Source organism: Aristolochia californica, unplaced genomic scaffold (assembly GCF_029961685.1).
Source record: "Aristolochia californica isolate CCGP_79_NKW_82.1479 unplaced genomic scaffold, dmAriCali1.0.hap1 SCAF_11, whole genome shotgun sequence".
NCBI lineage: Eukaryota > Viridiplantae > Streptophyta > Magnoliopsida > Piperales > Aristolochiaceae > Aristolochia > Aristolochia californica.
Genome location: NW_027181782.1, coordinates 6801852 through 6816641, shown reverse-complemented (window position 1 = coordinate 6816641; position 14790 = coordinate 6801852). Strand labels below are relative to the sequence as shown.

General features: G+C 38.0%; 1 pseudogene; it reads left to right on the top strand.

Annotated features, from left to right (window-relative positions):
* The first annotated feature begins 681 nt into the window (after positions 1 to 681).
* LOC137943542 (UDP-glycosyltransferase 86A2-like) lies at positions 682 to 10410 on the top strand (annotated as a pseudogene).
* The last annotated feature ends 4380 nt before the right edge of the window (positions 10411 to 14790 follow it).

Here is a 14790-nt window from a genome sequence, read left to right as displayed (position 1 = left end):
TAGTTGCACTATCTACTACAAAATTCGAGTATATGGCAGTAGCTGAGGCTGCCAAGGAGGCTTTGTGGCTTACAGGGTTGGTCAAGGAGTTGTGTGTCCAACAAGGTGGAGTTCAGTTGCATTGTGACAGACAGAGTGCCATTTATTTGACAAAGAACCATGTGTACCATGCGAGGACCAAGCACATAGATGTTAGGTTTCACAGGATCAGGGAATTGGTTTCATCAAGTGAACTACTACTTTAAAAAGTTCACACTTTTGATAATGCAGTAGACACGTTGACAAATCCTTTTACTACAGATAAGTTCAAGCACTGCTTGGACTTGATAAATGTCTCCACTTGCTAGATGAGAGACGATCCCCAACCTATTGTTCCAGGTGGAGTTCTAAGTTATGCTTTCTTTCTTAAGGGGTGAATATTCACCAAGGTGGAGATTGTTGAGCATACGGTTCAAATAATATAGGGTTTAATATTATATAAGGATTATGTAACCCTGATTATCATTAGTGAAAATTTTATCTATGTCGCTCCGGTGGATGTAGGCTCAGCCGAACCACCATAAATCTTTGTTTGTTCATTCCTTAATTTTTCGTTCTCACGTCAACACATGTCAATAAAATGCAAAAGGGAAAGCAGATGATTCAAGCTGCAGTAGAGACTAGGAGTGATAGAAAGCATAAATGGCTTTTCCTCTTCCCCTTCCACGACTCTTTATTCTCATTTTGCTTCTGATAACGGTGGATGTCGTTTGTGCCGATGAGAGTGATGAAGCTAAGAGGCGCTCTAACCGCGAGTCGCCTCATGCCAATAATCACCTGCGACTGACGCCCGCCGGCGAGCAGCCCAGCCACGGTACCCCTAGAAATCAGGAGAGCTTGACATACAAGGCCCTTAAGTCCGAATATCCTGCCTGTAGAAAGTGTGTACCTGGGAAGAGCTATTCAAAAGAGGGAACAGGTGCAGCTTTTGAAGCGTACCAGTCTCCTCGCGACGGAGCGCTATCGTCACCTCCACCACCATTCGCTTACTCGAAGAATCAGCCCTTTCCTTTTTATCCTATCAAAGGATCACCTCCTCCTCCATATGGTTTTTTCCCATGGGTTTCTAAGATCCTGGTACCCCCTAATTGTTTCAATCCGAGTTAGGATCATGAGTTAAGCCAAGTAAAAAAAAAGAGTCACATCGAGTCAAGATTCCGAGTGAAGCTGAGTCAGGAGACCAATCTGGCTCTACCAGAAATTGAGATTCAGAATAATGGGCTCATGATTCAGAGTTAACCTAATAAGAGATAACCCGAGCAGGCTGATAGAGCCAAGCTGGATGAGAACAGTAAGCACGATTTGGCCAAGTAAGCCAGCAATAATACCAAGTTGGTCTGAGATCTGGATCACCAGATTAAGCTCACGAGATCAATCATGAGTTGGCTCCTTATAAAATGGAAAGCAAATCAGATACCACCCATATGATAATCAACCATATGAGATTATTTTGACAACCAAGTATCGCCAAGCCCTTATGCAAAGTCACACAAAAAAATGTTGGAATGTTGTTGCTAGAATGAAGATGAGCCAGCACATGATTCTTTGTCAAATAATCAGATAGTTAGAACCTTATACTTAGGCACCAATCCATCTTAGTTGCGGCTCTACAGCGAGCTAATGATGGTTACTTTCTTGGAAGGAAGAAAAGCTTTAATCCGGGCAGAGTGAGTCGTTGTCACAGAGCATGATCCTTTTGAATTCGTTTCAGACTTCAGGGGAAACCAAAAACTTACCAGCAGGAGACGGGCACCCTGGACTCTCTGAATTAACGTTGACTCGCTAGAAGGAAGACATAGATAGCTAAGATAGAATGTAATGCTAATTGTTGGATTTAAGATCCTATAACATGGTCTTCGACCAAGGTGGTAAGAGAGGAGAGGAAGAAAGAAGTGTTAGAAGATGGGCCCAAGCCCACACGAACAATGAAGGCCCACATATCTAAGAGTGTTGGAAGATGGGTCCAAGCCCATAAGATATGGATCCACATAAGAGTTTCAGTTTAAAGGTATTTTAGTCATGTTAATCTTCTATTTATTTTGGGTTATTTAATTATGCTAGGACTTATCTTTAAGTGTTAGAGTTTGGGTGTAATTGGGACAAAGGTTGTTCTAATTGTAATAGGACTCTACTACCTTCCTTTATTATAAATAGAGGTTCATGTACTTTGATTATAAATAAGTCAATGAAGTATTTCTCTTTTCCATAAATTTAACATGGTATCAGAGCACGTTCTGTGAGTTTTCGTGGTCAACCCACAAAGATAATGAGATCATTTTCTGATCTATTATTTCAAGGAGTTAAGCTTTTGTATTTATCTTTTTTTGTAGTCCCTACACCCGTTAGTTGTTTTATGTTTTCACCTCTATACTGAACTTTTCATATTGTAAATTATATATTGATGGAAATTTATTCGAGTCTAATTTCTAATGGAAAACTAATTTTTTCCGATCGGAGTTATCTACAAAGAAAAATCAATATTTAAAATAGCAAAGGTCAGATTCCAAAAGAGGTACGAACAGCAGTAGAAAGTTTCAACTTCTAAGGTATTTTATATTATCAATAATGAGACTTTATATGGATAATTATATATCAAAATAAATATATGTAAGTCTATTTTCTTACCTATTCAACCAATTCTCAATCTGAGGTCTTTATAAGGAGATATTGATCTTGGAAGAGTCAATGGTCATGCTGGCAAAAGGAGAAAGAGTACTTGGTTCGGCAAGATTACAAAGACCGACATCTATCAGATTATTTATCCCAAAATAGTTATATTTTATGAAAAAAATTATAATTGAATAAAAGGTATGTAAGTCTAGTTTTAGAAGGAAAATATTTCATGTCAATCTGATCTATATTGAAAGATATATTCGCATTTGAAGAATCAAAAGTCATGCTAGTATCTTGTTGCATTGAAAAATCCGAATTTAAGCCAATTGTTTTGCGACACTTTTTGAGTTTCTATATCAAGAAAATATCTCACTTCTTCATGGTTCAAGGGTTTATTACTACATCTATGTTATTTGGGCTTATTGCTACATCTATGATATTTGGTGCATGTTGGGATCACTGCCATTACGTCCAAACTTAAGGGGGAGAAGTACAAGAAAGAAGTATTTTGTTCCATATGTTGTGGATTAGTTTTATGTGACCAAAATATTCAAGAAAAGGGGATCACAAATGAAACTTGTGCATCTAAGAAGAAATTTTTATATCAAATTATTTCATGGGTCCTTTTACAAGGTTTATTATTTTGGTTCATGTTATATGTGTTGGAAGATGGCCATGTTATATGGGACTAAACCCATTTCTGCTATAGCTATTATGTCTCTTTGGATGAGACATTATTACTGAATAGGTGGCCTTAGTATCTTTTCTCATACCATCATTTATTTGACTCTCACAAATATCTTTGGGCCAACCCTTATTGTAACCTTATGAGTGTTGCTACGGTTAAGACACCAAGCCGGAAGAGCTTATAACATCTGCTACCCATTAATTTCTACTTGTGAGAGTCAGTGCCCGGGTTGGGACACTGTGATGAACGAGCATATTACTACATCTATGTTACATCACCATGATGGAAGAGCTTATTACTACATCTATGTTATACTCCCCTTAATTAGCATTTATTACTCCTACCACTTGATAGTCATTGTCCTATAGAGGGACACGGTGATGGAGGAGTTTTATTACACTGCTGAGCATTATGTATTGTTGAAACCAGTGGGCTAAAAGGCTCGAACCTTTTAGGAAAGAAACCCCACGGATCTTATACAAGGACTGGCCTAGTCGATACAAGCAAATATTCCAACACTCCCCCGCACGGGAAAAACCCGTGGACAAATTCACCGAAAAAACCTGGGACAAATTCCTGGAAAAACCCAGGATAAATTCGATGGGAGCGGGATTCGAACTCAGGACCAACCTGCTACGATACCATGTTGAAACCAGTGGGCTAAAAGGCTCGAACCTTTTAGGAAAGCAACCCCACGGATCATATACAAGGATTGGCCCGGTCGATACAAACAAATATTCCAACATGTATAGACCCACTACCTATAGAAGATAGGAGTGTTTCCTACTGCAATATGGAGCAATGTCATACAACTTGGAGTGATTTTACTCTCACTTATCTTACGCCATTTGGGCCTCATAGAAGAGCCACCAACGTGAGGGGGAGTGTTGGAAGATATGGAGGGCTGTCAATTTATACAAGAAGATCCTACACATCATTTGCAGCAAGCTGGGAGTTCATGATGTTCTCTCACCCCCAGCTTGAGGGGGATTGTTTGAAGATGGGCCCAAGCCCACACGACAAAAGTAGGCTCATATATCTAAGAGTGTTGGAAGATGGGCCCAAGCCCATAAGATAAGGATCCACAGAAGATGGGTTCAAGCCCATACGACAAAGGAAGACCCACATATCTAAGAATATTGGAAGATGGGCCCAAGACCATAAGATATGGACCCACAGAAGAGTTTCAATTTAAAGGTGTTTTAGTCATGTTAATCTTCTATTTTTTGGGTTATTTAATTATGCTAGGACTTATCTTTAAGTGTTAGAGTTTGAGTGTAATTGGGACAAAGGTAGTTAAATTATAATTGGATTCTACTACCTTTCTCTATTATAAATAGAGGTTCATGTACTCTGATTATAAATAAGTCAATGAAGTATTTCTCTTTTCCATAAATTCAACAAGAAGAAAAGAGAGAAAGAGAGAGCTAACTATAGAGAAATAGAACTCGAGAGAGCTTGGGAGAAAAAAGAAAGAATGGGGATGAATTTGAGAGAAGACATGAGATTTAAATATTTACCCCTTGCCTTATGCCTCTATTTATAGTTTATGAAGGAAAGTTACAATGACTACAATGCCCTTAGGGCTACAAGCTATCAAAAGGCAAAGACATAAGTACTCATAAAACATCTTCTTTAATTAGAACCTTGTGCCATCCTTATGAGAAGAGTATTTAATTACAATTTGTGCCTCCTCCTTGACGTGAGTAACGTTATTACATTAATGCCACTAGAGGTGTTTTCCAACACTAATTGATGGAAAATAACTCAGTGATGGATAGTAAGCCGCCAGCTGGAAGATAAGGAACCTGAACTCTTCTAGAAATAAGATAAATGCTAAAGGTAAATTCTGGATTTCTGGAATGAGATTACAGTTGCTGGAATGAAGACGACTGTCCAGTGCATGATTCTTCGTTAGATACCATATTCAGCTTGATAATAGACTATCAAATTTAAAGAAGATTACAACAGAATCCAACATTACAGCTAGGCCAATACCACTTGTTGGGTCCTTGATTCGGGTTGATCAGTACAACCAAATAACTCACGAGATCAACTTGGATTGCATCCGACGGTCAAGCTGGATGAGAGTAGATACACAGGTTGGACGAAGTAGAACATGCCCACTAGATAGACCAAGTTACGGGCCAGTAATCTTCGCTTTCTTGGAGGTGGCTTTACAAGAATCACGATATGCTAGCAAATTAATCAGCAACGTCTAAATAAATCAATCAACAACATCTAGAGATATCAATCAACAACATGGAACCACGATGAAGCGGTAGATAGAAAGATAATCATAACTACTGGCGCCAAAGAAATCATGGGCTAGATCACCGAGATTTAAAAAAAAAATCCTCTTGCTACTTCTAAATCAAGATTGATACTGAACAAAGTCTTATCCAAAGAAAATAGAAAGATGCTGAAACCGATAGCAAGTTAGAGCAAACAGTGATCACTATCGAAAAGGAAGGAGTTGCACTGCCAAACTCTTTGAATACGAATTCAGCAGCTCTAGAACGTAATAAAAAAATTCAAACCCAGAGGAAGAGCACAAACATATCTTTCAAGTTTTTAATAGAACTGAGAGGGAGATACATTTTGGAGTATAGCTAGATGTGTGATCATAAGAACTACTTCATATTACTTACCAAAAGGGTGATTCACAACCTGAGAAGATCACGTGGGTTTGTTTTTCTTGTTTGACAAAGCATGGCTCTTCGAAGCCAATATCAGGATCATCGCAAGAACAATCTAGTTGTTGTTCTTCTTCTTCAAAGCAAGTGATTAACATCATGATCAAATTGATGAAGATATGCAAACTTGGAGACATGATAATTGAGTCCCTACCTTGTCATACTGACATGGGTTCCAACCTAGAAACATAACCATCAACAAAAATTGATCATCTACCAAGAAATAACAAATTTGGAATTTAAAAAAATCATGGCTATGAGTCCTAAAAATCAATCACTACTTTGATACTATATTGATTTTCAGGACTCCATAGATTACATCTTGGGTAAAGAATGGTAGGAAGAAAGAAGAGGGAAGAGTGAACACAGTGGGGAAAAATGATGAGCAATAATAGGGTAATGGATTTAGTCTGAACGCCACTGCTTCACCAAAATGGTGATATGCACCCCTAACCTTTCTATCTACCTTAAAACAGTGAGTTAACCTCTTCTCCTTATCCATTTCATACGAATAGAAAACTGAAGATTTTCTTCTTGTAGAACCTTGAAATGATCCAACAACATTTGAGCATCATAGTCTCTTAATTCTTGTCACATGTCCCTCTCATAATTTATAACAGCTCTATCAGTATACCCAACCTTGTCATATCCTCCAGACAATATCTCTAAAAAAGAAATAAATTTTGATGTAGAAACATTAGCATTCTTGAGTGTTTGAAATAAGTTTTTATGCACAGGTGTAATTTGCCTATTGAAGGGCAAAAATTACCTTTTATGAGGAGTTGATAGGACATGATTGTGGCTTTTAATTTTTTTTACCTTTTTCCACTTCCCACCTGAATCTTTAATGAACCTAATTAATACCTCACATCCATCTCTTATGGTTCCCCACCTTCTTTGTTTGAGGGTCTCATCAAAATTAAGACTTGTTCTTGCATATCCTTCTTTTGAACATATAAACATTCTACCATTCATCTCTTTGGTATCTTGACGATAATTTATAGAACCTTTACATACAATGAATCCTCCATTCCTAGAATAATTGCAATAAAATATTTTTACTTCCTTAATTGAGTAAAAAAACATACCTACTCTAGGTTTTTTTTATCTCAATATACTGTTGAATTCCACACAATGTCCCCTCCACAATCCAAATTGCCTTCATCCTTTGAAATTCTTCACATAAGTTTGTTTCTTGACCGCTATCCATCTTTACAAAGGAAGAACCTAAACATATTAAAGTATTTGCAAACTAAACAAGGATGTATATGGATTAACTCCAAATGCATGACCAAAATAACACAAACCAAGAAACAAAAAACAAATGAATTAACTAGTGAAAATTATTAAAATACATATAAAAGAAAAAAAAATATTTCCCTGGTATAAAATACACAAAAAGTGAACACTGGAAAGGGTCAGCACAAGTTGGTTGTTTGGTTATGAGTTTTATTCAGAGAAAACAAACTATCAATGGTAGCCAAAATAAAATTGACCTAATTGTTATTTTACAGAAACCAATTCACAAGTAAGCTAACAATTATATAGCAATAATTGTCTTAACAGAAGTCAATAAAGTCAACAACACATAGAGAATAAGATACCTGAGTTTGGAGCTCCACGTTAATGGCAGTCAATCCTGCAATTATTTCTTGAGTTGAACTCTGTAAGATGAAAAATAGAGTCAATATGAAAAGGATAAATAAAAAGGCCTGAAGAATGGATTTTCAGGAAGCACCATCCATTTACAACAAAGCTATAAGAACCAGTAACCCTCCAGTGCTAGTTTCACCCTCATAAATTGTCTATTTTCATCTAAAATCCTAACATGGTAAAAAGATAACTCAAAACTAAAAAAACCAAGAAGGATATAACGAGAACAAGTGCCTCCAAAAGAAGCAGGTTGTAGCATTCCTCTTTGGACTGTTTAGCCTCCCTTTACTCTTCTAAGCATCATTTTCATGTACAAGTCCATCATAACTAAAGAATCAATAGCCGGAGAAAACCAAGAACTAGCAAAACAGTAAAAAGCCTTCATAAAAAAATATCCAGCAATAGATGAAAGGAGAAAAATATAGAAACACCAGTCGAACAAAAAATAATTAAGTTAGAAGCTATCTGAGAGACGGAGTTCAATAACAACTTCAAAAAGATTCGAGAGTGTATAATAGAGAGATGGAGCTCAGTAACATTTCAAAATGTAAAGCATTTAAATCTTTCAGGATCTAGATATTTTCCATCCAAATTTTGAAATTAAGAAAAGCTAGTATAATGGTACGATTTTGAGTAGGATAGTAAGCAAACATAAGAACTGTAAATAAACTATGATATTTAGTGAAGAAAATAAATAAAGAGCATGTATGGTTGAAAGGCTATAAAAACCAAAGAGGAAGAGAAGATAAAGATATAACTGCATAATTAGAGGCTCCTATTTCACAAGAAATGACAACAAGTACTAGAAAGAAAAAAAAAATACATAAAAGATTTTTTTATATTAGTAAATCTCTTTGGGAGTTCCAAAAGGAAAAAAAAAACCAATAGGATTCCCTTGATGGTGGCTGACGTTGATGAAGAGGGAGAACCCTCTCGTTGGGCTTGGAAAAGGGGCAGGAAGCTCCTTTTCTTAGTAGGGATGATGGTGGATGAATTTGGGTGAAGATGGATGGCAGTGGAGGGTGAAGGATAAGTTGGATTTTTGGAGTAAACCCTAAACTCGAGATCAAGAGGTGATCTCAACCTATTTAGACTAGGTTATTCTAAAATCTCAAAGCTTACCTATTTCATTCATACCTATCCCTTAAATAGGGAGTTTTAGGGTTAGGGTTACAATAATTCCCCATAATGCCCTTACATATAAAGTAATTAGAAATAAATCCTACTTAAAACAATATAAGAAATAAATCCTACTTAAAACAATATAAGAAATAAATCATACTCAAAGAATTATAAGAATTAAATCCTATTGAGTGAGTTGTTGTTGTCTTCTTCGTTGTGTGACTCGGTGTGCTATTGAGTCCACAACACTTAAGTTGCAAGACTCTGAACAAGCAGAAAAGAAACGACAGAAAAGAAACGACAAGCTGATGCAGAAGAGGACAATCTTCCGGTAATTTTGACGAACCTCTTCAATACGTAATCTAATAATCTCATCTTCCTTATCCTGAAAAGCCACAAAAAGCAATTATGGGTTTTCCTAGATGACCCTGCCTCCATGAATTTTCTTGTGATGCGACTTGTCTTACCAGAGATAGTGATAGTGATCGATTGTCTTACTGCTGCTTCTAGCTTAGACAACGGCGAAACCTCATTGCCTCCTTATTTGTTACCGTCTCCAAGGCCACTTAATCCCGACAGTTCACCTCCCTCTCAAGCTTGCAGCCAAGGGCCTAACAGTCACCTTCGTCAACACAGAGGCCATCGCCCACCAAATCTCCAAGGCCCGGCCAAACTCTGCCAATGATATCTTTGCTGGAGCTCGGAAGATGGGACTCGACATCCAGTATGAGCTCATCAGCGACGGCCTGCCGATCGAGTTTGACCGATCGCTCCACCATGACAGTTCATGGCAACTCTACTTCATGTCACATCCGCACACGTCGAACATCTCGTGCGCAGGATGACTCTCAAAGGTCCGCCCGTCTCTTGATTGCCGACACATTCTTCGTATGGCCAGCGACGATTGCCAGGAAATATGGACTGCTTTATGTCTCATTCTGGACGGAGCCTGCACTCGTCTTTTCGTTCTCCTATCACTTGGATCTTCTCCGGATGAATAGTCATTTCGGATCTATTGGTACGCAGTGCTAGTTGCAGTGTTGCCGGATGAATTTAATTCCAGAATGAGCAATTGGATCCCTGATTCAATCCGAAATTTGAAATCATTTTGTTGCTCTACTTTCAGATAATCGTCAGGACCTGATAGACTACATACCAGGTGTCGCACCCATCGAGCCATCGGATCTCATGTCATTCCTCCAAGACACAGACATCTCCACTATCTGCCACCAGATCATCTTCAAAGCGTTCCACGAAGCGGAATTTGCCGATTACGTCTAATGCAACAACATCACTGAATTAGAAACAGTAGTAATCTCCGCCCTCCATTCCAAGAAACCCTTCTACATGATCGGACCCGTCTCGCCACCTGGGAGACCATACTCTTCCGTTCCCATGAGCCTCTGGTCCGAGTCGGACTGTTCTCAGTGGCTTGGCTCCAAGCATCATGGCACCGTTCTCTACGTCTCCTTCGGCAGTTACGCTCACCCCACTTACTGCGATTTGCAAGAGATTGCCATGGGACTACTAACCAGCATTGTCTCCTTCTTGTGGGCACTCTGGCCAGATATCTTGGGTTCAAATGAGGAGAACCTGTAAAACCGAAGGATTTCAAAGAATTTTTTTCGATGTATTCTTCTCTATTTAGGAGGCTATTTATAATACATTATATGCTTATTTTAGGTCCAGTTTAGATCGTAAAATCAAGGTACAGAATCACGGATTAATAGAAACAATTAGTTTCTTACAATTATGCCAATCTAATTTACATACATTCCATTACAGTCTGCACACACTCCCCCTCAAGTTGGTGCATAGATATCTGTCATGCCCAACTTGTCAATTATACCATGAAATGTCTTCCCTGATACTACCTTCTTGAGCATATCAGCCAATTGACTATCAAATTGAATAAAAGGGAATTGTATAATCTTTGCATCGAGGTTCTCCTTGATGAAATGACAATCAACTTCAACATGTTTAGTGCGATCATGTTGAACCGGATTTTGTGCAATTGTGATGGTTGCCTTGGTATCACAATAGAGATTCATAGATTTGGCGTATTTAAACCCTAAGTCCCTCAATATATTCCTTATCTATAACAACTAGCATAAATCATGAGTCATGCCTCGAAATTCAGCTTCAGCACTTGATCTTAATACTACCTTATGTTTTTTTGTTTTTTCAAGTGACAAGATTCCCTTCCACAAAAGTAAAGTAACCCGATGTGGATTTTCTGGTTGTCTAATCACCTGCCTAATCAGAATTTGTATATCCTTCAATATTAGAGATACCATTTTTTGAGAATAACAAACTTTTTCCTGGAGTACTCTTTAAGTATCTCAAGATCCGATAGACTGCTTCCATATGTTCTTCACTTGGTGCATGCATGAACTGACTCACAACGCTCACTGCATATGCTACATCGGGCCTTGTGTGTGATAGGTAGATTAATCTTCCAACTAATCACTGATAATGCCTTTTGTTTGTTGGGATTTGATATGGAAGAATTCCAAGTTGATGATTCATTTCCATGGGCGTCTCTATTGGTTTACATTCAAACATTTCGGTTTCAACTAGAAGATCCAACACATATTTTCATTGTGAAAGGAAGACTCCATGTTTCAATCTTGCAACCTCAATTCCCAAAAAATATTTGAGTTGTTTGAGATTCTTCATTTCGAATTTAGTGGCTAAATACTCCTGTAAAGCTTGCATTTCACATGTCATCAACATATACAATTAAAGTTATTACTTTTCCTTCTTTGTGTTTTATAAACAAAGTATGATCTGAGTTACTTTGCTTATAGCCAAACTCCTTCATTGTAGCTGAGAATCTCCCAAACCATGCTCTAGGTGACTGTTTCAGCCCGTACAATGACTTCTTCAATTTACAGACTTCACCTTGACACGAAGAACCACTTTTAACTCCAGGTGGTAGCTCCATGTATACGTCTTCTTCTAAGTCTCCATTGAGGAAGACATTTTTAAAGTCAAATTCTTGCAGAGGTCAGTCTCGATTTGCTGCTATAGATATAAGAATGCAAATTGTATTGATCTTAGCTACTGGTGCAAAAGTATCCTGATAGTCTATCCCATACATTTGCATCTATCCCTATGCAACAAGCCAAACTTTATATCTGTCAATACTTCCATCCGATTTGATTTTCAATGTGAACACCCATCGACATCCAATTGTCTTTACTCCTTTAGGTTGGGGAACAAGTTCCCAAGTGGCATTCTTTTGTAGAGCCTCCATCTCTTCGTTCATCGCCTTTTTCCATTTTGGATCAGCTAATGCATCCTGCACATTACTAGAAATAGAAACCTTGGATAATTGATCAACAGTAAATGCATACGATTTAGTCAGCCTGTGGGAGGACACATAGTTGTTGATTGAGTATTTGGTCTTAGTTTCAAGATCAAGTTCATACTGTTTTTTTGGAACTCCCCTATTCAATCTTTGTGGATATCTAGGGGGTATATTTTCTGTAGGAAGACATATTTCATTAGACTAATAACACACAGGATTCGTATTTACTTGAGGAGGAACATTTTGGGTTGATTCTTCAGTTGTTGGTGTAGACGAGGACAACTTTGAGGGTTCTTCAGGAGAATTTACTGAATCACAGTTTGGTTGCACATCATGACACTTGAAAAATTCATTCACCGCTTCTAACTCAATAAACTCAGCACCTCGGCTATTTTCTTGTTAAATTCTCTTCACTTGAACTCTCCTCTTGAAGAGATTTCCAAGAGACTCCCCCTGAATAATAAGGTACTGATTCATGGAAAGAGACATCTAGAGTCACATGGAGCTTTTGGGTGTGTGGATCATAACACCGATATCCTTTTTGAAATTCAGAGTAACCAACAAATACACATCGATTGGCACATGAATCAAGTTTATTTCGCAAGATTTTTGGGATATGAACATATGCGGTACACCCAAAAATCCGGGGTTCGAGGTTCGAAAGATGGGGAATTGAAATCAAGGATTGCAGCTTGTGTTGAGGAGTATGAAAATCTAGTACTCTAGGTGTTCAATTGATGAGGTAGAAAATAGATTTGACAGTTTTGCCCCAATAAAATTGAGGCATGTTCATGCCAAAGAGAGAGACACGCACTACTTCCAAAAGTTGTTTATTCTTCCTTTCTGCCAATCCATTTTGTTGGGGAGTATAGGTGCAAGAGTTCTGATGACGAATTCCATGATTGGTCAAAAAATTCGCAAGAGAAGCATTGACAAACTCAGTACCATTGTCAGATTGTAAAACATGAATCTGTTTTTGGTATTGAGTATTTATCATTGTGTGGAATTTCTGAAATGCTAGACACACATCACTCTTTTTTATAAGCAGAGATACCCAAGTCATTCTAATGCATTCATCAATAAATGTCACAAAGTAACGAGCTCTAGAAATAGAGGGAACCTTGGCTGGACACCAAACATTGGAATAAATAACTTCAAATGGTTCGAAACTTTTATTCAAACTCAGTAACTAAGTGATAGGGTGGCTCTTAGCCAATTCACTGGTGTCACAATGAAAATTCACATCATTCAAACCTGAAAAAAGTTGTGGTTGCAATTTCTTAAGATAACCAAAGGAAAGATGGCCTAATCGTCGGTGTCAGAACCATATAGTTGTTTGAGCATTATCTTCACTGCTAGCTTGATTTGTCTGACCAATTTTCGATCCCCCATTCTCTGTCAACTTTAAATAGTAGAGTTTACCCCGTCTAACACCATAACCAAGAATCTTCCGAGTTAGAATGTCCTAAAAGACACAAAATGAGGGTCAAAACAGTACAAGCAAGAGTGGAAGTAATTTGGCTAACAGACAAAAGATTATATTCAAGAGATGGAACCACAAGGACAGTTTCTAATGTAAGATTATTAGATAATATAACAGATCCTTCCCCAGTAATAGGAGAGGTACTACCATTGGCTGTTGAAATAACATATTGTGGAGAAGGTAGGATAGATTGTAACTGACTGGAATCCGTGTCATGTGATCGGATGCACCTCTATCAATAATCCAAGTTCTATTCTTAGAATTTACAGAGAATATTGATGCTTTATCGAGAATACCTAGATGGGCAACATTTTTCATAGGTACCTGCTGATTATCTTCTGTGGATGTCCAAAAATCCTTTTATGGGATTTTTTTGGAAATCCCACTACTCTGGATAGTCAATAATCTCATAACACTGTTGTTGCGAATGTCCTTTTTCTCCACAGTGAGTGCATCCCCGGTTGTTACCTTTTCCAAAGGATTGAGTGTTCCGACTGCTTGATGATCCTTGTTGGTTTTGGTTGACCAACTTAGCTGAGTTCTCTGAGATTGGACGATAGTTCCCCATTGTCTGTCTCTATTGATATTCTCGTCCGACATATGCGTATGTACTCTCCAAATCAAGTTTGGGGTCTCTTCACAAGATTTCTCCACGAACTTGATCAAATTCAGAGTCAAGCCCACTGAGAAAAATACGAACTCGAAGCCTAGCCATTGCAAAGTGCAACTGGATTAGCCCTTCCTGAGATGTTATGATCAATCTCCTGAAAAATAGCAATCAGTTCATTATAGTACGTGGATAATGGTCTACCATTTTGTTTGGAGGAAAAAGATTTTTGGTTCAACTCAAATATACACGTTTCATCTAATCCATCATAGAACATTTTTGATACTGCTTCCCATATCTCCTTGGCAGTGGAGAGGCGAATAAATCGTTGCATTAGCAATGGACTCATGGAGTCAATAAGCCAACTTTTGACTCTTTGATTTTCAGTAATCCATGCTCCAAGATTGGGATCTTCAGATACTGGTTTTCTCGTTTTGCCGGTGAGATATCCAGCTTTATTGCAAGCGCCAATTCGCATCTCCATGAGTTGGGACCATAATGAATAATTGGTCACATCAAGGATGATTCCTGTTGGAAATACAGAATTGTCTTGTGGACGATAATCTGTGGTGATGG